The sequence below is a fragment of the Lissotriton helveticus genome, chromosome 1_2 (assembly GCF_964261635.1).
Source record: "Lissotriton helveticus chromosome 1_2, aLisHel1.1, whole genome shotgun sequence".
NCBI lineage: Eukaryota > Metazoa > Chordata > Amphibia > Caudata > Salamandridae > Lissotriton > Lissotriton helveticus.
In genome coordinates, this window is record NC_136058.1 from 182,492,958 (window position 1) to 182,517,203 (window position 24,246).

At 46.3% G+C, this 24,246-nt stretch overlaps 1 protein-coding gene across 10 annotated transcripts in view; it reads right to left on the reverse strand.

Annotated features, from left to right (window-relative positions):
* Window positions 1-24,246, reverse strand: part of OSBPL9 (oxysterol binding protein like 9) — a 1,511,872-nt gene that overhangs the window by 963,154 nt on the left and 524,472 nt on the right. The window lies entirely within an intron of this gene.

The window sequence follows — 24,246 nt, forward strand, 5'->3', positions numbered from 1 at the left end:
AAAAATTATCATTGTTCGTGTTCAGCTAGGCCTCATTATAAACAAGCATTTGCAATACAATAGGTCTCACATTCACGCAAGTTTGAGCTATTGGCATTGTAAATGACAATGCCTTTTATTTATGTTTTAGGTTTTAAAACATAAATAAAAGGCATTGTCATTTACAATACTAATAGCTTAAACTCTCACAAATGCGAGACCAATTGCATTGCAATAAAAGGCCTCCTCGACCGCTTGTTAGAATGTAAATATCAGAGGAAGAGACTGGCCTGCAACGTCTTCAAAGTAGTGATAAATTGTGCAGTGAAGATGTGTAAGTCTTGTAAATTACACAGACACAATGTGTGAAGTGAGAGTTACATATGATCTGAGCTATAAACACTAACAACGTGCTCCAACACCTTTCGCTCTGTGATTACACTGTCGTGGCTCAGGAGGAAGAGTGGAAGGGGGGGCTGTTTCCGATCCTCTCCACGATTCGAGTGTGCAGTGTGGCATTGTTTAATTTCATTGCTATCTTTGGCCTTTTGAAAAAAACTCCAGCTGTAGTAGGCCCAGGCATCACCTCCTGCTGCACGGCGGACTGTGCTTTATGGCAGGCATGGAGGGAGGGAGGGATGGTTTTGGCTGTAGCTCCGGCCTCATATATTGGTGGTGATGGTGATATTTGTCGTGGTTGTTTTGGTAGTGGTGGATGTATTGGTGTTGGTGGTGGTGTTGGAGGTGGTGGTATTGGTGGTACTAGTGGTGGTGGTGGTGATATTTGAGGTGGTGGTGGTGATATTGGTAGTGGTATTGGTTCAGGTGGTGGTATTGGTGGTGGTGGTGGTGGTGGTATTGGTGGTGGTGGTGGTGGTATTGGTGTTGTTGGAGGTTGTGGTGTTGGTGGTTGTGGTGTTGGTGGTATTATTGGTGGTGGTATTGGTAGTGGTGGTATTAGTAGTGGTGGTATTGGCGTGGTGGTGTTGGTATTGGTGGTGTTGGTATTGGTGGTGTTGGTATTGGTGGTGTTGGTATTGGTGGTGTTGGTATTGGTGGTGTTGGTATTGGTGGTGTTGGTATTGGTGGTGTTGGTATTGGTATTGGTGGTGTTGGTATTGGTGGTGTTGGTATTGGTGGTGTTGGTATTGGTGGTGTTGGTGTTGGTGGTTGTGGTGGTGTTGGTGGTTGTGGTGGTGTTGGTGGTTGTGGTGGTGTTGGTATTGGTGGTGGTGGAAATGGTGGTGGTGGTATTGGTGGTGGTAGTGGTGGTATTGGTAGTGGTATTGGTGCGGGCGCTGATATTGGTGGTGGTACTTGATTGGTGGTGGTTTTATTGGTGGTGTGGTATTGGTGGTGGTGGTATTGGTGGTGGTGGTATTGGTGGTGTGGTATTGGTGGTGTGGTATTGGTGGTGTGGTATTGGTGGTGGTGGTGTTGGTATTGGTGGTGGTGGTGTTGGTATTGGTGGTGGTGTTATTGGTGGTCGTGGTATTGAAGATGGTGGTGGTAGTGGTGGTATTGGTGGTGGTGTGGTTGTTAATAAAACAGGCTTTTGAAAACAACCCGTCAGGTGGCTTAGTGCAGATGACATGTTACACATGTGCTGTTGTCAGCTTCAGCCCATTAGCACACGATTATGTGCTAACTGGAATTCACATGACTTAATTCGCTAATCATTTCTAAATCCCTTTTACTTGGAGGGGGAAGGAGGGGTTGAAACAAACTCAATGCTGAGTTAAAGTGATTGAAAGCGGGCCCCGGGTTACGGGTCGGCCGTGCTGCTTAAAAATGCACAAGCGGTTTCAGCTGTAGCAGCGCATGTCCTGCCTGCAGTAAGAGAAACTCAATAAAGTAAACAGTACTTACAGACTAAATAACAGGTCCCATGTAACAACCGAAGTAAAGGGGCCAGTAGCCATGGGAGGTTACAAATGAAGACAAGGCCGTACTAAGGAGGGACTAACCAGTCTAGTAATTAATCTGAAGGCAGTATTTACGAAAGACAATGACACAAGCCAATGAAAAATATGGGAGGCGAGTGGGCGTGGCTTGTCTCCCATACTCTACTATAGCAGTCTCACAGAGCGAGCAGCTAAAGACACATTTTGGAAAATTCCATCTGCACGAAGGGTTCTTTAAGAGAGAGTGCCCATCAAGTTCCCTCTCACAACCAGACCATTCTTATAAACCACTGTTCCTTTATTAATTCTGCTCATTCCACTTCAATGCCTCAACCTCCTCCTCAGTCATCATATATGCATCACTTCTAAAGTGCACGTCATTCCTTTAATCATCCTCTTTCATTTCCTTACCATAACACCTTGAGCACACATGAATTGGCTGTATCAAGGTTAACATTACCAACTTGCGAACCTCAAAGAGTAGGAGACCTCACGGTCTCTCCATCTATGCACGTATGAACTATACATTTAAAGCACTAGGACAGGGCCGGGATGGGGGCTTGAAGGGTTCTTGCTCTTTGCTGAGGTTCATCTTCGCAAAGAGAGATATTGCACGGTAATGGCAATCCCCAGTAGTGCCCCCTACTGGAAAATAGACAGCTGGCTAAGCAGTTTCTTCCTCTGCTTCTACTTGGACGAAGCAGTGTATTAAGCCTGGGGATGCCCGGGAAAACATAGCAACATTTGGGAACCCTGGTAAGATCATACCTGCAACATTAAACCCTGAAAAGCTGCTGTTTACTTTATTGATATTTACTTGGCAAAACGCATAATATATCTTAACTGAGGTGACTTATTATCAATGTCATGTACGCAAATGAAGCGCCACAACTTCTGTTGTGTTTGTTTAAATGAAAAAAAAAGAAAGATTATAAAAAAGCACTTGGACTGGACAAATCGTTCTTCAATGCCAAAATATAATTAGCACTATGACGAACGGCATTAGTTGATTAGCTGTCCACCATAAGAAAATGCTGAATCGCACTGCCTTACTGAGAAGGGGCACTCGGTGTGTAGCAAGAATTCTGACTAATAACTAGCAATATCAGTAATAACACACAAACCTTGTCATGTATTTGAAAACAATAAAGAAAACAACCAAAACGGCACAGGTTTCACAAAGTCAGGCACAAACACACTGAAGTTGGTTATGAGTGATAAGACTATGTATATGCATAATGTAAACATGAATATACCGAGTGTATAGCTGAAAGACTGCATGCTAGGTGAAGCATCCTGTCTAGGTAAAGACTCGGATATTTGTCTTTTGAGGGACACCATATTTTAGGTTACAGTTTTACGTAATAATGTCATATGAAAGAACAACAAGTTCTGGGAGGCAAATGCTATGCAAACAATGAGGACAACTAAAGAATGGATGGTTGCGTCACAAGTATTTCAGAAAATCTTTCCCACTTTGTGAATAACACCAGATGGCAGGAAGGCATGCACCTCTTATTAACCTAAGACCACAAGCGTATACCTAAGGGATTATATCTCACACCACACTTTCTGCATCAATGGTCAGAAGCCACAACACCTTAGGTTTAGGAGCGAGTCAATCACTACCTGTGTGGACCATCTATGGGAACGATCTCCTCAGTTCTCAATTATGATACAAAGGGCGATCCTGAAACCTATCTTTCACTTTCATAATTCAATCCAAAGCAGCACTGTATTTGCCTTCCACTTCGTATAAAATGCTACCAACATGTTGTTCAATGGACCTTTAGAATGATTTAAGAATCCTCAGCTTTAACAAACTGTTTCTTACTTTTGTTTTGAGGGTGTTTGATAAACAAGTGGTATGACATACTGGAACCCCCATGCAGTGGACCGGAGAACTAAGTGGAGTTTCAATGCCCACATTGCCTTTCAAAGTAGGAGAATTACTCCGATCTCTTAAGAACTGGCAAAACCAAACAACAGGTATTCAGTGTACTGCAAAATCACACCCACACACTAAAATGTAATATTACACTGCTGCATTCCGTTCAATTAAATCCTTTGCCTAAATAGCGTAAAACTAGAAAACCCAAATTGTAGTTTTTATATAAAATGACTGATGCAATCGGTCTTAATAATAAAACAGGAAAAATTGCCTTCATGTTAATTTGGGGTCTCTGAAGAGATTTTTCTAGACAAAATCTCAATGATTTTAAGATGTCTTTGGTTAATGTTGCTTCATCTCAAGGTACATAAGGTCAAGAAAACAATTGGTTAGTCCTACCGAAATTGCTCGTATGTTTGGAACAGAAGAATGGAACATCTGAAGAAAACTGTATCCTTGTGTCAGGCTAACAGACGAAAGAGCCCGATGTATGATGGTCCTTCTTGCAGAGGAAATTAGCAACCAAAATCACTCTCATCCAAGTTAGTAAATTCACATTGTAAGAGGCCACTGTTTCAAACAGCTTTTGCATGTCTGTGGCTTGATCTGGGTTTATGCCACTCTTAAAAGAAGAAACTTTATTAACAGTATAGAGAAAGCCATGGAAAGAGCATTGTAGAATCTTGTGTCCAAAGGCAGAAAATTCTCAATGCTTAATCAAGTATTCTTTAAAAGCAGCCAGGTAATTCTAAACTCAATCAGCTTTGATGCCCAAGAAGTCCAACAAACATCAAAAGATCACCCAAGGATGCTTTCACAGGCTACAAAGCCTTCTGCTCTCTAATCAGACCCTCCAGGATTTCGCGGCGGCAAACCGCGAAATCGGCACTTTTGTAAAACTGGTGCGGTTTTTACAAAAGTGTCCGCGAAATCGGCACTTTTGTAAAAAGTCTGCGATTTTTACAAAAGTGCCCATGTAATTGAACTGAATGAATGCAGGGAAAAGGTTTATGAGGGGTCATTAGGGAGCAGAGGCGCAACTAGAGTCACATTGGGGGGTGGGGGGGGCTAAGGAAACATTTTGGGGGGGTGAATCTTTAAGGAATAAGCAGAGTGGAGCTGCAGGGGCGCTTAGAAGGGGTGAAACAATGGAAGAGGAAGATGTTGCTACTTTATGAGTGGGTTCTTGGCAGGCAGGGAAGACTGTTATACTTGGTCAGCGTGTGAGTTGCTTTATGACCCATGTGATCTCATGTAGTGCTCAATATGTGTGACATTGTCTGTTGCAGTATTCTGCTAGGGTCGGAAACAGTGTCCCTACTCACCTTTGGGGAGTAATATCACTACGGACGATGTAATTGGAGAATGCATGTGCAGTTGATGCTGTAGTATTCCTTGTTCGCATTCTTGTAGCCCTGACTTTTAGGCTGTCGTAAATGTGTCTACACTCATTGTATTTGCTTGCTGTATGTCATGCCAGTGAATTACAAGTCATCATTCGCTGTACAGTTGATTTAAAATTTAAATAAAGTTAAAAAAAAAATGTTTTTGTTAATCCACCTGCAAGGAGGTCAAACCAGAGGCCAATCCATGGGCCCCAATGCAAGCAGGAAAATGAATCACACCATATGGTTTGCAAATGAAAGATTGCCATGCTTCTGTGCAGTGGGCTGTTTACACACCCACGCACCAGGTACACTGTGCCACTCTACCTGCTGCACTAATGCTGTTTCCCTGTCTAGAACCGATAATGCAGATATCGTAGGTGCACAGCGTGCTAGCAAGTCTCTCACACTGCCTCAGCCAGTGTGTTTCCTGTGAATAATCATTACAGCGGTTTTGATAAAATGTGTGTGAAGCATTTTGGCATGGTAGGCTGCAAGAGCCCTGGGGAACCCCGTTACGTAGATGACTACATGAGAAAGTCACAGCAGAGCACTAGCAACAGTCTTGCCGCTACCAATTAAAAAACATCTACGGGGATACATTGCATTGTCACATATGAGGACCTTCAAATTGTTCACAATGTGCGCTGAACAAAAACCTGTCTCATGTTTGATTTTATAACATGTTGCTCCAGATTTTATAACATGTTGCTCCAGCTGTAAACAGAAGCAAACCCACATATATGGTACACATGACAAACGACCTGCCACAGAGTAAGTTAACATCAGCAGCACATCCATGGGCAAGGGCGTATTTTGTTAAAGATTTAAATTAAAATTGCGCATTATGATAAAATCTGAAGAGGCAAATTGTTGAAATAGGTAGACAACCAGGCTGGATAGTTAATCAACCAATGACTCTCTGCTCTAGAGACAGGTTAATATAAACATTCCTAATTAAAACACACATGCTTCCTTGGACAACGTTTTAAAAATCAACCGAGAAGCTTTTGACAAAGGAAACGGAAAGCTTTCGGTTTGTTACCTTAAAACTGTTTTGAAAAGTTACCAGGTCCCCGCTTGCCCTGCCTTGTGAAGAATGTTTACAAGTAGGGACTTCTAAGACTCAGAGCCCCAAAAGGTGGGAGCCGAGATTTAGTACAAAGAGGAAGAAAGAGAGAGAATGTGTGGGGGGGGGGGGGGGTAATGTGTGTGTGTGTGTGTGTGTGTGTGTGTGTGTGTGTGTGTGTGTGTGTGTGTGTGTATGCATATATCATGCAGCTGCAAGTAGTGCAAACACAATCCGATCAAGGGACCAGGTACATGGAAACGTAGAATCTAACAGTCTGTTAGGGGCATGATTGTCACTTGCTAATCTGGAGGTGATTCAGTTTGTGGCATGTGTGCCAAGAACTACTTGCATACAGTTGATGTAGGAATAAGGGGAACAGAGGCCATTCCGTTGTGCACACCTTTGTATTAATGCCCCCCACTCAGGGCATTATATACACTTAGAGCAGATGAAAGTCCTACTTTTTGGGCCTGGCTGGGGATTGGACGACTTTTATGGGGGGCATAGCCTTTTCTACTGGGTAGGAATGTTTATAGAAATGGTGAGGTTTAGGGTTTTGGAATAATTTAGGGAGATGCGGAATAGTTGAAGGAGGTGGAGGAACTGGGTCACCAGAAGACATCGGGTGGACTTGGGCCAGTGTGAGTGCTTTGAGTGGGGTCAGGTGGCGAAATGAGGTCATAGGTTGGAATGGAGGTACAAGGAGGAATAGGGGCAGGTGTGCTGGAAGCACTCGTGTCAGAGGAAGTATTAGACCTCCCTGTGTGGCAGACAGGGCAGAGAGCACATCTTCCAGGATGTTAACCAGTTTAGACAGTTGCTGAGTTAGATTTGCTTTAAAACACTTGGGAATTGTGGCTCGTCATCCTGTGATTCTGGGCAAGTCACTTAATCTCCCTATGCCTTTAAACAATGCATGTGTTTGTGTTGTAATTGTGTAGTGTGACTGGTGCACATATGTAGAGCTTCAATACCAAGTTAGAGCTATAATTTAAAAAACTACAGAAGAATGCACTAGGAGGTTAAAACTAAAAACAAAGTCTTAACATAAGGAAAGACACATAGATACCCACTTACTTGCTGATTTGTACAGAGCGAAACCAGAAAATTTAGATAAAATCGTGGCTTCCATGCTGAAATTGTGTGATCTTAGGGAAATATTTAATTTCACTAAGGTAGGTTCTGGAATGCCATTTCATATGGGATGCTACCAGGCCATCTTTGATGGGCTTCTCAGAACCTATACTAAAGCAGAATACTCTGCTAAAACAGTTTCCATTGATATAAGGCTGAAAATGAATGCTTAGGAGTAAAATAAAGTGCCGCAAAAATGCAGCTAAATTTCCATATTTGTGCCGCTAAATTTCCATATTTGTGCCGCTAAATTTGCTAATCCATGCCGCTATATCCTGGCGGGGTCTGTCTAATGGCCAGTATTACATTATTACATGATGGTTTCTGTATTTAGTTTCCTTTGTAACAGCAAACAGGATAACTGGGTTTTCTTCTGATAAGCCAAATATGAATAAGCTTGCTTTTCGGGTACTGGGCTCTGATGTGCGGTCATAGAAGGACGCAGTGTAAAATCCGTCTTCTGGGTGAATTAGAAAATCTCTGACTTGGGAAAGCAACCAAAGGTTGTCCTTGGAGAGGAGAAAATATTTTAGGAACCAGATTTGGCAAAGGATTTCTTGAACTTCATTACAGTCTCATGAAGTAGGAGAAATTAGTGAACAAATAAAGAAACTGCCCCACACTCCACAATGAAAGTACTAAGTCTGAAACCAGATACCCCTCGCCTAAATGAAACAGTTTCACCACATGACAAATATTCATTGCGACTTTGACAAGAGTGCCTTTCAGGAACCTGCCAATGAATCCTAGGGCAGAAAACACAAGCTCTCACTGCAAATTGATTCCCCATCTCAAGAGGGGCTTGCCTTCGCGGTTGTAGTGCTAGAGGCACTGTTATGGTTTGACACCACGTGATGACCTTTGACTACAATTATTTTAATTCACTTTTTGTGTGTTACTTTACCCTAGCCTGAATGTACAACGTTCTGCATATGCCTGGTTTCTCTTGAAGGATTCTTTTATGTAATCTTGCAGTCTTACAGTGGGAGCTGTCACATAGCAGAACAGCTTGCCAAGAACATAACGTGTGTGATGCACATTTGAAAGAATGAGAGAGAGAGAGCAGTGTGGAATTTACTTTTTGGTCTCGAAGTGCAGTGTTATGAGCAGAGGTGCTCTAATGTGCTTTGTGTTGTACATTGGGAAGTATTATGAAGTTCTTCCTATTGGCTTTTACATTGCCTCATGTCATATTGAATTCTAACTCTATTTTGCTAGAGCTTTCTGCGTGCACAGGCCTACAGAGTGTTTGCAAGTTGTTTGGGTTATCCATGTTCAAGGTTGTTTTGTTTTTGGAGAAGAGATTATTTAATGTACTCCGGAAGGCTTTCATAAGCTTAGTTAAGATAAAGGCTGGAATATGTGAGAATGTAGAGGGAACGGAATGCTTGCATGGAAGGTGGCCAATTCCAGTAAGTTTCCTTTGTGCAGAGAGAAAGACTCTCAAACTTTCTAGTGTGTTTTGAGACTATGAAGCCGGAGAATCTTGGTAGCCAGCTTGGGAGCTCACTTGTTGAGTAGACGTACCGTCACAAGATGAATCTGGATTTGAGTCCTGATCGAGTGTCCATTGCCTGGCTGTTAACGGGCTCTTCCAGCTTGCGTTGGCAAGGACTTTGAGGAAACGATCGGGTGAGGTGATTTGTTTCTGATTAGTGCCATTGTGATGTGTGGTCAGTGGCCGAGGTAATTTGAGGTGTTTTCTTTGTGATGTGTGATTGAGTCAGAGTGCACATCCAAAGTAATCATTTGATGTATTTAGCATATATATCTTTCTGATTTCTTGCAGGATTGTCCAGTACTATTTCCTGCTTGTTTATTCATTACTATTATTCATGCATTTAACTGTTACATTTGCCAAGCGTGTTATTATTGCTTGAATATAAATGTACATCTCTATATACATTTGAAAATTATTAATTTGACATCTGGTAAAGCCTTTCTGTTAGAGAGCATTCATTATTGTAAAGTGAAACCCCTTTCTAGGTGTTATGTTTTATGTCTCCTGCTTCGTCGTGTTTGGGCCATCGTGTGGGAGTGGTATTTTGAGGGCGAAGCAAGACAGTGCTTCAGTCACTAACAAACGCAATTCATTGTTTGAAACTTGTTGTGAAACGCATGGATGGACAGAGGGAGGTAAGATCTTCAATATCTAATAACATTAAATATTTCAGAAAGGGAATGAAAAAGACAACCACACTTAAAAATGGGAAACATCAGGAAATGCAGACATCAGAGTCCTGCATAACAGGTAGAAATTCAGCAACTGTGTGGAGCTAATGGTGGTGCATACATGAGCAGATGGAAATTAAGCATGTAGTGGAAGGAGGCCATTCTCAGTTAGCTGGGCAAAAAGTGCAGGAGGACAGAGTAATGAGGCAAATACAATCTTATTTTATGTTACTTTGTGTCAATACCATCCCACTATAAAATCTTAAAGGAGATTTGCACCGCACATTTCATGCAAAACCACTACAGTTGATGATAGAAGTGTGATAGAAGTGTGGAGATTCATGAGAAAAAAATCATAGGAATATTGATCATGCCTTGGATCATATTATTGAACGACAAATGGAAAATTAGAGAGGAGTTAGAGTGGCTACACAAGGTTGTCAGGCATTCTAAATGGATGCTTGTGAAACATTCAACCAAGCATGTAAATGTACTAAAAGCAGACACTGTTAACCCCGAATGATCAGCGCAGCAATAGCAGAATGTCTAGGAGCGATGAAACTAATATTAGGAATAAAATTAATTTCCTCTCATTGTGCTCAATGTGTACTTAGTTACTATATCTTACATCACTTTTCCTGAGATTTATAATATATAAAGAGAAACATCTAGGAGGCCCGATTTGAAAAATTGCCACTAGGGTATAGCACTGCAGAGTTTTTTTTTCATTTTGTCTTTTTAATCCTATGTGCATGGAAAAAGTTCAATGTCCTTACTGAAAAATATCACTGAAACGGACGAAAAATGCAAAATTAATTGTACAACAATACTAATCTAAGTGGCAAAAGAAGCAACTGCTTAAACAAAACAGGTGTGTGTTCATCACTAGGGGATTGGCTCTGCGACCGGTCCCTCGACCTCCCGTGCGATCGGGACCTTGAACGGCGCCGAGCCAACTGCTGGGCCTCGAGAAGCTTTCCGGTCCACCACCAACCCTCCCCCCTAAGATTTCGGACTCATGGGCCCGCAGTCGGAACACAACTTCAAGTTGTGTTAGTGTTTCAGGAAAAACAGGCACACGCAGTCCGGATCTGTCACCGCCATCAGCCATCAGCAGGAGCCACAAGCCTTTAAACCAGGAATCCCTACGCGCATCAGGAGTCCAGGACTCAAAACGATGTTGTGAAAAGTTGCTCAAAAAAGTCAGTAAAAAAGTGAGTGGAGGTACCGCTCTCTCCGGATCTGTGCTGGCTGGCGCAGAAAAAGAAAGAACTGAAGTCAGCGTGCGAGGGCGGTGTCTAAGTAGCAGGCGCAACGTCATCCCGGCAACCACGACGACGAACGCGGAGCCAACCAAAGCCATCTTTCAAGGCGCAGGGGTACTGCGGACGAAGATTTTCTCCAGATCCAGCACGAAGCCTGGGTTGTAATTCACAAGGTAAGGAATCTATAACTAATTGTCTCTTTCAGATCAGAGAGGTTAAGGTGTTGGGAAGGGTCCTGCTGGACTGCTTGTCTATGTGGGCGAGCAACGGAGGAATGTACAATGCCCCTAGAGTTGAAGACAGGAGTGTGCCAGGGCTGTATCCTGGCCCCCTTTCGCTTCACTCTCTTTATCAATGATTTGGATACGGCCCTGCTGGATCCAGGAGTGATGCCCTGACAGTAGGCAGTCGTCTATCTGTTCTTTTATATGCGGACTACACCGTCCTCCTGTCCCAAACAGTTAAGGGTCTGCAGCGGCTGTTAGATCTTTTTGTCATTTACATGGATGGACTCGATCTTACTACTAATTACCTTAAATCCCACATTATGGTGGTGGGCCCTAGGAACACTAGATCCAAAAATGACATGGTCAAGGGTCTTCCCATTTCCAGCGATGAGCACTTTCTAAATTTAGGGATCCTTTTGGATTGCAGATTCTCTTGGCAACCCTTGTTGAAGAAAAATACCATGAGATTTAAAGTGGCAATTAATGGAGTTGGTCTTTTAGCAAGGCACATGGGTAATGCCAATGTATAGGCGATGCTTAAAGTTTTTAAGGCCAAGTGTGTCTAGCTGGCGAGTTATGGCTGTGAAATTTGGGGGCTACATGTCTTGCCCTCAGCTCCAGGTTGCAGAAAACGCTTTTTTGAGATGCCTTCTCAAAGTACTAGTGAGCACTCTCTGAGAGGCTTCATGAGGTAGTGGGATCAGGGTATATAACTGATTTGATTACCCTCTGCCCCACCTGTCATTTTGGTTGTCAGTTTGGTTTAAAGAGGATTCTCTCAATAGGCTTATCATTTGTGACTGTATGGCCCTAGACAGTATGCTGAGCATTCCTTGGTTATCTGAGCATTCCTTGGTTATCAGGAGAACTTTCAATATATCAGGAGAACTTTTAAATGTCTGGGCCGTCCTGAGTTGTTCACAGACCTGGGAATTATAGATAGGAGGGATATTCCATGGCTTAAACAGGCATTTTATGAAAGAGAGGCTGTGGAACGTGAGTCAGTGGCCCTTCACAAACACTCCATGCGTCATTTTGTCCTGGTGAAAACTGTACCTGGCTCTATTTGTTGCTGAAGATGTCTAATTATCATCGTAGGCTTCTGACATTTTGGGTTGAACAGGATTTACGAACTTTTGCTACAGAAGGGGTCCTGGTGTACAGTCTCAGACCTTCCGCCTTGCAACCGTGATGATGTGTCTCTCCCTGACTCTTTAAATGGTCATGATAAGCCCCAGATTCAACCATCTGTGGTTTAAAATTATCTGCCCATTCCTCTTGCAAACGAATTTCAATCAAGTTAGGCCGGCCAATCTCTTACTGCACATGTTAAAATCACCTGCCATTTGTTTTTATCGGACTGGGTTACTAATGGGAGGTGAATGTTAGTATCTGTTCTCCTTTTTAAACAAATGGGTTCTTTCCTTTTTAGCTGGTGCTATCATGTGATCTTTTTAGAATGTCATAGAAGCTCTATTGGTTCTTTTGCTTATTTATTATCTGCAACCAAGGTATGCCAGTGCTAACGGCTCCCATATTATATTTCTATGCATTTTTATGAACACTTTTGTGATTTCCGCTAAAAATTGAATAACGTTTTACTACTACTACAGTCAGAGGTTGATGTACGCTGGGCCCTGGTTGTAGAGGGCTTTGTAGGTGTGGGTCAATAACTTGAACTGGCATCTCTTCTGAATGGGGAGCCAGTGGAGATTCTTGAGCTGGAGGGTGATGCGAGCCCATGTAGGGAGGTCTAGGGTGAGTCTGGTTGCTGAGCTCTGTATTGACGGCAGTCTCTTGAGGAGGTGCGAAGTGACTCCTATGCAGAGTGCATTGCCAAAGTCAAGTCGGCTGGTGATCAGGGCTTGTGTGACGGGGAGTCTGTATCGATGGGGAGCCATTTGAAAATCTTGCAGAGCATGCGAATGGTGAGCAAGCAGGCAGATGAGACTGCAATAATCTGTCTTTTTATGGTCAGCAAACTGTCCAGGATGATGCCAAGCTTGTTGACGCGGTGAGTTGGAGTGGGTGAGGATCATAGTTTGGGGGGACCAGCAGGCATTGTTCCATGGGGAGGGGTTGTTCCCGAAGATCAACACTTCCGTCTTGTCTGTGCTGAGTAGTAGGGAGTTGTCTCTCATCTAGTCGGTGATGTTCATCATGCATTTGCAGAAATGAAATTAAATGAAAAGACCATTTGTAAAGCGCGGTGGCTACCCTTAGGCGTCCCAGCGCTGCAGCCGTCACGTCTGTGACAGAGCCGATAAGAGCTACTCTGGTTTGTTAAAGAGCAGGGTTTTTAGGAGTTTGCGAAAGCCGAGTAGTTTCGGCTCTGACCTGAGAGAGGGAGGGCATTCCAGAGCTTAGCGAGACTATGGGAGAATGAGCGGCCTCCACACATAGCTCTCTTGAACCTGGGTATTACAGCAAGGAAGGAGGACCCTGACCTGAGCTGTCTGGTGGGATGGTAGGCGGTTATCAGGGGACGATTGATAATGGGGCCTGTTCCCCAGTAGGATCGATGTGCAATGCACATTGCCTTGAATTCTATCCTTGCCCTTACTGGGAGCCGGTGAAGGTTCTTCAGTCTGGATTTGACCGAGACTCGCCGGGGGATTTGAAGGAGGGTTCTAGCGGCACAGTTCTGGATTATCTGTAGCTTGTTTAGGGTAGCCTGGGGAGCCCCAAGGTATAGGGCATTCCCAAAGTCTTAGCGGGACAGAATTAGACCTTGGACCATTATCTGTCTGGCGTGAAAAGGTAGGAGAGGAAGGATTTTGCGCAGGAGTCTTAGAAGGCCGAAGCAAGTGGCTGATAGTTTGGTCACCTGGTGGTTAAAGTTGAGTGACTTGTCTAGCCAGATGCCCAGGCTTTTGATCGAATCTTTGGGTGCAGGGGGTGGTCCCAGACAGTGGGGCCAGAGTGGATCGATGGTCTTATTAATGGAGTTCCCAAGGTGCATGAGCTCTGTTTTGTCCCCATTCAATTTGTGGCAGGAGGATGTCATCCATTCGGTGACTGCTTCCAGACAGTTTTTCAGGCCATAGGGATAGTTAGGGGGGATTTAGAGCCACCACTAGCTGAGTATCGTCCGCATAAGTGACGATTTTTACTCCAAAGGGGCGGACGATCTCGGCTAGTGGGCTCCTGTAAACATTAAAATGGGTAGGGCTTAGAGAGGAACCCTGCGGTACCCCACAATTCAGGGGTTTGCTGGGGGAGGTACATTCACTCTCAAATACCTGGAATGAGCGGTCGGAGAGAAAGGACCTAAACCAGGTGATTGCCATTCCTGAAATTCCCTTCCCGCTGAGTCGGTGCAGTAGGATGTTATGGTTTACAGTGTCGAAGGCGGCACTTAGGTCGAGGAGAATGATGGCTGCCGAGCCTCCATTATCCAGGATCCTCCTGGCCTCCTCTGTCACTGCGACCAGAGCTGTTTCAGTCCCGTGGAGGGGGCGGAATCCCGTCTGGGAGGGGTCCAAAAGTGTGTTGGACTCTAGATAGTTAGTTAGCACCGTGTTGACATGTTTTTCTAGGAGTTTGCTGAGCCAGGGCAGTAGGGAGATAGGGCGGTAGTTAGAAGGGTTGTTTTGATCCAAGTCTGATTTCTTTAGAAGGGCTTTGACCATGGCTTGCTTCCAGGGGAGTGGGATTGTACCAGTGAGAAGGGAGGTGTTGAGTAGATCAAGAATGGTGGGTGAGAGGAGCTTCGCGGGCATCCAAGATGTTCGCGTGAGCACAGAGCTCCCCGGACCCACGCCGCCCTTCACGAATATCCTGGCAACATCCTGATTTTGAGGATGGGCTTTTGTTCGCACATCCTTGCTGATCTTCGAACACTTTGAAAAATCGAATTTGGACGCTGGGGTCCACTTTTGCATCGTCTCTACTTTTTGAGGCCCACCCCGAGGTGGACCGGGGGCTCGGTTACTTTGCAGGCCGTGGAGTAGTTGATCAACAACGGCTGCAGGTGTCCCCTCTGGTCGACCCCTCCTGACTTTCGGTTTTGATTTCTGCTCCCGGCTTTGATGGGCAGGGGAGAACCCTTTCACCACCTTCGGCTGGCCTGTTGTCTCCTTTCTGTTTGGTACTGGCACGACTACCTGCCTGCAACTCGGCCCTTTTGTGCCTACCATTATCGGAACTAGTCTTGTCGACTATCTGGACACTTTGCGCCCGGCCATTTTCACCAGGTCGCAAGGACCCCTTCGGGGTCCCTTTTCCAAAATGGCCACTGGACAGCCTCTTGAGAAGCGCAAGACTAAGGCACCTCTCCGTGGCGGCCAAAATCAGACTAATATCATGGACCACTATTCACAGGTCAAGGGGTCGCCCGGCGCTGCGGGCCGTGCTTCGGATAACCCTAAGAATCCCTTTTCAGCGTCTTCGGACCCATCCTTGCATGCCGTCATGGGAGCCATCGCCAGCATGCATGCCTCTATGGGACAGCAGTACGAGGCCTTAGCCTCCAAGATCGATACGGTGGCCGTCGACATTACGCTGATTAGAGCGGATCTTTCGAAGACCAATGAAAGGGTCGAGTCATTGGGCTTGAAGACTTCTAGTCTTACTGCGGATGTCACAGAAGCCCAGGTTGAGATCGGCAATCTGCGTTCCTCACATGACCTAATGGCTCGTCGTCTCGAGGACTACAAAAATAGGGCCCGTCGTAACAATGTGCGAACCGCAGCAAGTTATTTGCGGTTGAGCGCGCTCATTGTGTCCCCGGCGGGAAGGCTAAGCCGGGCGCACCCCCTAGGCCCATTATTGCCCGGTTGTTTCACTTCAGAGACCGGGACGCTGTTTTACAGGCCTCACGGGACAAGGGCCCAGTGAACTTTGAAAATGCCTCCATTTCCTTTTATCCTGACTTTTCGCCGCTTGTCCAAAAACAACGACTTGGATTTCAGGGAGTTAAGAAGCGATTGCGAGACTTGGGTCTCAAGTACTCCTTGTTGTTCCCTACCAGGCTCCGGATTGAATATCGGGAACGTGAATTCTTTTTTGATCGCCCTGAAAATGTCAGTGACTGGCTCGACTCCCTGCCTATGAGAAGTGAACACACTGGGCACCCCGGAGGCGCCGACGGAGGTGTGGCTGAATGAGGACTTCACCTGTGGATCCCGGCGTCTGAACTTTTATGCTGTGTCAGCTGAGTCTGGACTTGGGTCTTTTATTAGGCCTAGATCAGCCTGGGGGTGGCGGGGGTAAATGGGGACTCTTCCTCCTCCTGGGTTCTTTGCGTAGCTTAGTTTAGTAATGGGGCGACAGGCACACTGCAAGTTGTGGTGGCTTATTAGTCTTACGCAGGGGTGCAGGGTGGGGGGAGTAACGGGGTCAAGTTGGGGGGTGGTGGGGGGTGTACATTGTTTTTCTCATCTGTATTGATCGTGGGGTTCTGTGTGGGTCCTGCTCTTTCTACTTTTCGGGGATGGGGGGCGGCGAGTTGAGATTGTTATCCTGGAATGTCAATGGATTAGGGGACAGAATTAAGCGAAGTATTGTTTTGCGATTCCTTAGGCGTCATTCCCCCGATATTGTCCTCCTACAGGAGACGCATTTAATAGGCAATGCTTGTCAGGCAATGAATAGGCGCGGTTATCGGTTGGTGGCCCACTCAGGGTTTACTTCTGGGTCCAGGGGGGCTGGTATCCTCATTCGGTCCTCTCTCCCTTTCACAGTTGACGAGGTGAGACTTGACGACAGGGGGCGCTATGCTGTGCTCACTGGCAGGTGGGAGGGGAAGACATTGTCCATACTGTCAGTCTATGTCCCCCCTGGTTTGCAGGCTTTAACCTATGCTGATCTGTGTCGAGTCCTTTTGGACCTCCCCGAGGGGCTTCTGATCCTCGGTGGAGATTTAAACTCGGTTGTCTCTGGCACCTCTGATCGTCATCCTCCCAGGGATCTACCCCGGGCGCAAAGGTGGTTGAGTGATTTGCTAGAGACCTTCGGGCTTGTAGACGCCTGGAGGCTACTACACCCTACACAGTTGCAGTACACTTTCCACTCTGGGGCACATGGCAGCCTTTCTAGATTGGACTATTTCTTAATGCCGGTGGTCCAGTCCTCCTCCATCAGAGAAATTTGTCAGCTCCCTAGGGGTATTTCCGATCACTCCCCCTTGTGGCTCCGATATAAGGTAGGGGCAGGCGATGAGGGTAGAATAGCTCCTATTAACCCGTGGTACTTTCATAACCCCAAGACCCGCTCGGACCTTGTGAAAGCTATTGATCATTATTTTGAAGACAATGTGGGGTCTGTTTTCTCTGCTGTTTCGCTATGTGAAGCATTTAAAACTGTTATACGTGGTCAGTCTTTATCCTTGATTGTCGCTGCTAAAAAGGCTGCCAATGTGGAGGTTGTGCGCATTGAATCCGAGATAGCCGCTTTGGAAGACTATCTTCGGCTGGGCGTCTCCAGTACCAAGTTGCACTCCCTTGCTTTGAAACAAGCCGACTACAAGGCTCTTGTAACGGATGTTGCGAAAATGATGTATAGGAAGCAGCAGGGACGACTGTATGATGTGGGTGATAAAGCGGCTAAATTGCTAGCGTGGTTGGACAAGACAAATAGAGTGAATCGTGTGGTCCCCGTGATTGAGAGGCTGGATGGTGAGTGTGTCACTGACCCTGCTGGGATTGTTCAGTGTTTCGCTGATCACTTTGAGACAGTGTACACCTTCGTTTGTGACAGGGATGAGGAAGACTCCCGTTTGCTGTTGTGGGACATTGCTTTGCCTCGCCTCTCTGACTCTGACAGAGACCTCATGAAGGCTCCGCTTACAGTAGATGAAATCGCGGTTGCTATTCTTTCCCTCCGCTCGGGTAAGGCGATGGGCCCCAATGGTTTGCCCATTGAATTGTACAAGCTGCGACCCGACAAAATGGCGCCCTATTTACGGAACATGTTCCTCGAGGCCCTGGAGTCTGGCTCCCTCCCCTTGGACCAACGACTCGCTACCATCGTTGTCATTCCCAAGGAGGGTAAGCCTCGGGATCGTTGTACTTCATACAGACCCATCTCTTTACTCAATGCCGAACCCAAAATTTTGGCTAAACTGTTGGCTAATCGCTTAGTAACTGTGATCGGGGACTTGATCCATCCGGATCAATCCGGTTTTATCCTGCACCGCAACACTGCTTTGAATCTGCGCAGACTCCACTGGGTTCTCGCGAGAGCCGGGATGTTTACTGAACCGGCCATTTTGGCTTCTCTTGACGCCACCATGGCCTTCGACACTATCGAGTGGCCCTACCTTTGGGCGGCCTTCTCGAAATTCGGGTTTGGGCCGGGCTTCATAGCCTGGGTGAAACTTCTTTATGAAAATCCCCTGGCCCAGGTAGTTGTTAATCGAAGAGTGTCTTGCGTTTTTACGCTTGGACGGGGTACCCGACAGGGCTGTCCGCTGTCCCCTTTGCTTTTTGCTCTCGCTCTCGAACCTCTGGCGGAGTGGCTCCGTTGGGAACCTTCTATGCGGGGTATCCGATGGTCTCCTGATTTTGAGGATCGAGTCTCGTTATACGCGGACGATATCCTCCTATATCTCACCTCCCCTAAAAAGTCCCTTAGTGTGCTTTTCGGTGTTCTTACTTCTTTCGGTAGGAACTCCGGTCTTGTCATCAATTGGGCTAAATCCTGCGTCTACGTTCTGGCTGGGGATCTCCCTCCACTGCCGCGTAGATTTCCGATTCACGTGGCGGAGACCGGGTTTAAGTACTTGGGGATTTATGTTTCCTTGGACCCCTCCAGGCGTTATGAGCTTAATTTATTGCCCCCCCCCCTTCGGCGGCTCAAGCTTGATGTGACTCGCTGGCGTAGGTTGCCACTGTCGCCCCTCGGTAGAGCAGCGCTTTTCAAGATGATGTCTCTGCCTCGCTTTCTGTACGCACTTCAGAATTTCTTTGACCCGATTTCCTCGGGCTATTTTCGTGAAGTGGAGAGCCAACAGAGACAACTGGTCTGGGATGGGCGTGCCCGTATTGCTCTTTCTAAACTCACGCTTCCATGGTATGATGGCGGTATAGCCCTCCCGGACATCAGACGTTACTATTGGGCGTCCCAGTTAAGTGCGATTAATCATGCGACCTACGCACCGGGCCCTGCCCCGGCGTTCTCCATGGACAGATTTATTTTGCCTGGGGGGACCTTCAGCAGAGCGTTGTATTCTGGTAGTCTCCGTGGAACACTGGCCGGTCCCACTAAGATTGCAGTGAGAGTGTGGCGTGATGCGAATGCGGCCTTGGGTTGGTGTGGCAGGTTTACTCGGGCCACCCGTTTGTATGATTCGGAATGCTTGGGCCATCTGTGGAAAACGAAAGGCTTTGATAAATGGGAAATGATTGGTATCAGCAGAGTGGGCGATTTGTGGTCGAAGGGTACTGTCAAGTCCTTTGATGTGCTGCGAGTGGAGTATGAGCTTAGTGACAATGAATTCTTTAGATACGCCCAGATCCGTCACGCTCTGTGCTGCGGGTGCTGATATTCCTGAGTCTTCCCCTCTGAAGGACCGCATTTTGGATGGTCATGTGCCCGACAGCACGATCTCCTTGATTTATAAGAAACTCATCAATAACAGAGCTGACTTGCTGGTCCGCCTCCGGGCTGCATGGTGTGCAGACGGACTTGAATTGGACGATGAGGACTGGCAATCGGCTTTGTCCTCGCCCAAGGAGGTCGCCATTCCTGCTCGCTTGAGGTTCGTCCAACTTAAGATTCTCCATCGAGTGTATGTCACTGGGCCTTGTCTGGTTCGAATGGGTTTTTCCTTAGATGGGTTATGTAAGCGTGGCTGTGGGATGTCTGGTTCCTTTCTCCACATATTGTGGGAATGCCCGGAGATGGTCAGGTTCTGGTCCCGAGTGCATGATGTCATGACAAGTGTCACGGGTGTGTCCCTGCTGCCCGAGGCCAGGCGTTGTTTGTTGAATATTTGGGAACCTAATGACTACAGCTCAGCACATATTATGTGGGCGACCCTTGGAAATATGGTCGCGAAGAGGGACATTGCCCAGCTCTGGGGTTCACATAGACCACCTACCCTATCTAAGTGGAAAGAAAACATGGACTGGTGCATGTTCCGGGAGAAGACTGTGTACCTTTCCCGGGGACGGCCCAGGAAATGGGGTAGAATCTGGTCCCAGTGGAATGCTTATCGTGGTAATATATGCACTCCCCCACAGGATGTGACCATTGATGTGTCTTCGTCCCCCTAATTGACATTCACTCGTCATCTATGGTTAATGGTTCCGCTTGTTTCCTTGTCCGCCCCTACCCCCATTCTATCTGATTGCATTGTATTCATCTAGCCTTTGAGCTTTGCCTGCACGATCCCATGACCTTGTATTATTGTGTCTCTGCCTTGTGAGGTTTGGTTTGTTTAGTGTATGTCTGTTTCTTTTCAATAAAAACTTTTAAAAAAAAAAAGAAAAAAAAAAAAGAATGGTGGGTGAGATGTGATGGATGAAGTGTGCGCAGGGAGCGGGGTCTTTTGGAGAGCCAGACTTTACCTGATGCATGATTGACTCTAGGTTGGCAGGATCTAGGGGAGGGGAATGGTCAAGTGTGGCTGGGGGTGGGGGGCCTGGGGAGTTGGTGGGCAAAGAGAAAGGGTGGGAAAAAGAGGTGTTGATCTTTTCGATTTTACGGAGGAAGAACTCTGCTAGGTTGTCGCAGTGGGTTTGGACATTCGCAAAATCTTTAGGCTCCTCAGGTAGTTGAAGGAGGGATTTCGCTAGGCGGTATATTTCCTTGGGTTTTGAGGCTGCTTTAGCGATTTTTTTCCTTGAAGAAGGATGACTGTGCAAGTTTAATGCTGGCTTTGTAGGATTTGATTGTGGCTCTATAGGCCACTTGTTTAAAGGGTGAGTAATCTAGGCGCCATTTCCTCTCTATCTTTTTGCAGATACGTTTTGAATCCCGGAGTTCAGCGGTATACCAAGGGGCAGTCGTATTGCAGCGTTTGGTTTCAGTGGTTTTGAAGGGGAGCACCAGGTCAAGTGAGTTAGTGATCCACTTATTATAATTCTCATTCCCCTGGGTGGGATTGGAGGAGTTGGGTGGTTTGGTGGATTCGAGCCTCTCTAGCCATTCCGATTGGGGGAGTTTCTACCCGTTCCGGGATTTGCAAACTGCTGCGGGCTTGGATGAGCATAGATTTGGGATGGTCCACATGAGAGGGATAAGAAAGTGGTCTGTCCAGGGAAGGGGGGAAGGATTTCCAATCTGTAAGTCTGACCAATTACTAAAAATAGGGTCAAGGAGATGACCTGATGGGTAGGTGAGGGCACTAGTTGTTTAAGCTCGAGGGCGGATAGGCTGGAGATTATTTCTCTGGCGTTGGAGTCATTGGGATCATCAAAAGGGGCATTGAGGTTTCCTAAGAGAGTGAAATAAGAAGGGCAGTAGTCAAGATTTGCTATGATGGCTGGAAGGGCGAGAGGGAATTTTGCCCTTGGGCGCCGGTGGGCGATATAAAAGTATTCCCGAGAAGATGGTAGTGGGTGTAAATTTGATAGTGAAAGGGAGACTTTCACAGTCTGGGACAAAGGTGGAAGAGCTGTGGACTGCATAGCAGTTTTTGTGAATCACTGCTAGTCCACTCCCCTTTTCTGTTTTGCGGTCGTTACGCAGTATTTGGTATCCTTGGGGGAGGGCCTGGACGAGGTCAGGTTCTGACTGGTCGTGCAGCCATGTCTCTGTGAGAAATACAGCGTCCAGGTTTAGCTCCTCTAGTAGCATTGAGATTTCTAGGGAGTGCCTAGGAAGAGACCTGCAATTTAAGAGGTACATACGGTGTTGTAAGGTTTTAGTTGGGGGTGTAGGTAGAAGTTGAAACCCACACTGAGGGCAGATAGTATGTTGCTCTGTTGGGTCCCAGGAGAAGTGGCACGGTGGGAGTATTTTCCCCCTTAGCTTGTATAGGAGGTTTGGACAGTAGCTCCTGATGTGGACAAGCGGACGGACCAGGGTTGTGGCTCCTGGCCCCGGCCACGGACCAGCTCGGACGGGCGCAGACGGGCTTGCCTTTGGCGCGCCACAGGTGCGCCCGCTGCGCGCGGTGAAAGGCATCTGATTAGATGGGGTGTTGCCGGTGAGATCCGCCCCCTCCTCCCCTCTAACCCGGAAGTGGTGTATGTTCGTCTCCTCCCTCCACAACAATCGGGAGAAATCCCGTGGTGAACCGTGGAGGTGCGGGGAAGCCGGGTGTCAAAGGGTGCAGGCAGGAGTGCGGGTAAGTTTGCTAGAACAGCGGATTAATTTCTAAAAAGTGGCGCAATATACAATTTTAAAATACTGGTTCAATAATTTTTAAAAGGTGGCAACAATATTGGAGAGTGCAGTCGCTGCTCTGTCTAAGCGTGCAAGAAGATGGTCAGCGCGGTGGCAGGATCTTTTGATAGTGAGAAAATTATCTGGGTATCATCGGCGTAAGATATAATGTTAAATCCATGCGATCTGACGCCGTTGGCTAGGGGTCTCATGTAGGGACAACAGGGGGTCAGTCAGAGGTTTCCCAGTTGTAGCACCTCCGTAAACGAGCCAGTTTGCATTTGCATGGTTGGCAAATGCAATCTTAACACCTCAGCAGTCCTGCGCATCACTACAGTGAAAGAGGTGCTTTCCTCTGTAGCAAGACCCGGGGAGACACTAGACCAGTATCGGGGAAAGTGTCAAGCCTACTGGCATCCTGAAGTTCTTCATACCATTTCTCTTCATTATATTGGGGAATATAATCATCTCCATCATCATTGTTGTCGATTTTGCAATCTGTGCAAAAAAGCTTTAGCAATGTCTGGGCCCTACCATGTGGCAAGGGCAAGTTATCAAAATCAGCGGGGTTGCCAAGCAGTTGAGCACCAGTCAGAGCAAGGCTTGGTGGTGCTATTTAGTTTCCAGAGCAATAAAGGTTCTTGTCCTTGAGAGGGCCCCCGTTCCTATTTCCAGACCCGTTAACTGGATCTGGCTGAAAAAATCCTATCTGGTGCCAGGAGGAGGGAAAATAGTCGAGAGCAGGTTCTTTCTCTGTACCCAAGTGTTCTTAACATCACTTGTGTACCGCCACCAGCGAGGAATTTTCTCTGAATAAGAGCAGAAACCTTCCATGTACACCATGCCATAGAAAAAAGATAGCTGGCTGGGGGATGCCCATATGAACAAGGTAGGAGATGTGTTGTGTAGGAAGCATGCATGTGCACATTTTACTGTTGCACAAAGGATTTACTTAACAGCTACAAAATCGGTTTAATTTCGTGCCAATATACCATCAAGTTGAGTATAGGATCAGCCAGGGCATAAGAGTATACATTTACAAAATTAAACATGCTAGCAACACTAGCACATTATTCCAGAGCTACAATGTCTATATCAGGTGTGAACATCACAACTTTTACAGGAAAGGAGGTAGGCTAGACTTCTACATGATGCTAGTTGTGCATCTACATAGCTTCTTGACATAAATCCATACATACCTTTACAGAAGAGTGAATATTCTGTGACAGATGACTATGCAAAGTAGTTTGAAGAAGTTAACAGGTAAAATGGATAAAAGATGTATTACAACACTGTATCACACCTTGGTGAGCCTCTGCTTTCTGAAACTTTATACCTTGACGTGTGATGTACATTCATTTTCACTCTTAACATCTCAATTAGACACACAGTGCCTTAGTAAACACCAATTTGAATGGCTTATTATGAGGACATAAGGGTAGGACATGGAAATCTGTATGGCACACAAACGTCTAATAACCACTCCACTGTTCACCCTGTGGTTGTGCCATTCTTGGTATGTTTTGGGGTAGGGAAATCTGCCCGGCCTTGTTGCCCTTATTCTACACAGGAAGGTTTTGTTTTTCAGGCTCTTCCGACATTATTGGAGTAAAATTAGCTGAACGTTTATTCATAAGCCACTCTGAGGACTCCCGTGAGCCAATTTGAGCATGCGTAAGCGCGGGGGAGCCCGCACTCAGAGCCGTGCAGCATGAGCGTAGACTGCACAATCTGGGCTCTGCCACTGAGACAGTCCTGGCAGTCTATGTTCAACTTGAACCGTTCCTTTAACTTCAGACTGTGTGCTCTCTGACAAACAGATAACGACTGCTCAATTGCTGGCATAAGGCATGCAAGCATTCAAAAAGCATACAACAGATTCGGCCAATTTCTAAACGCTTCTAATTGTGGTAAATGCAACGAAGGAAACAAAACGCAGGGCG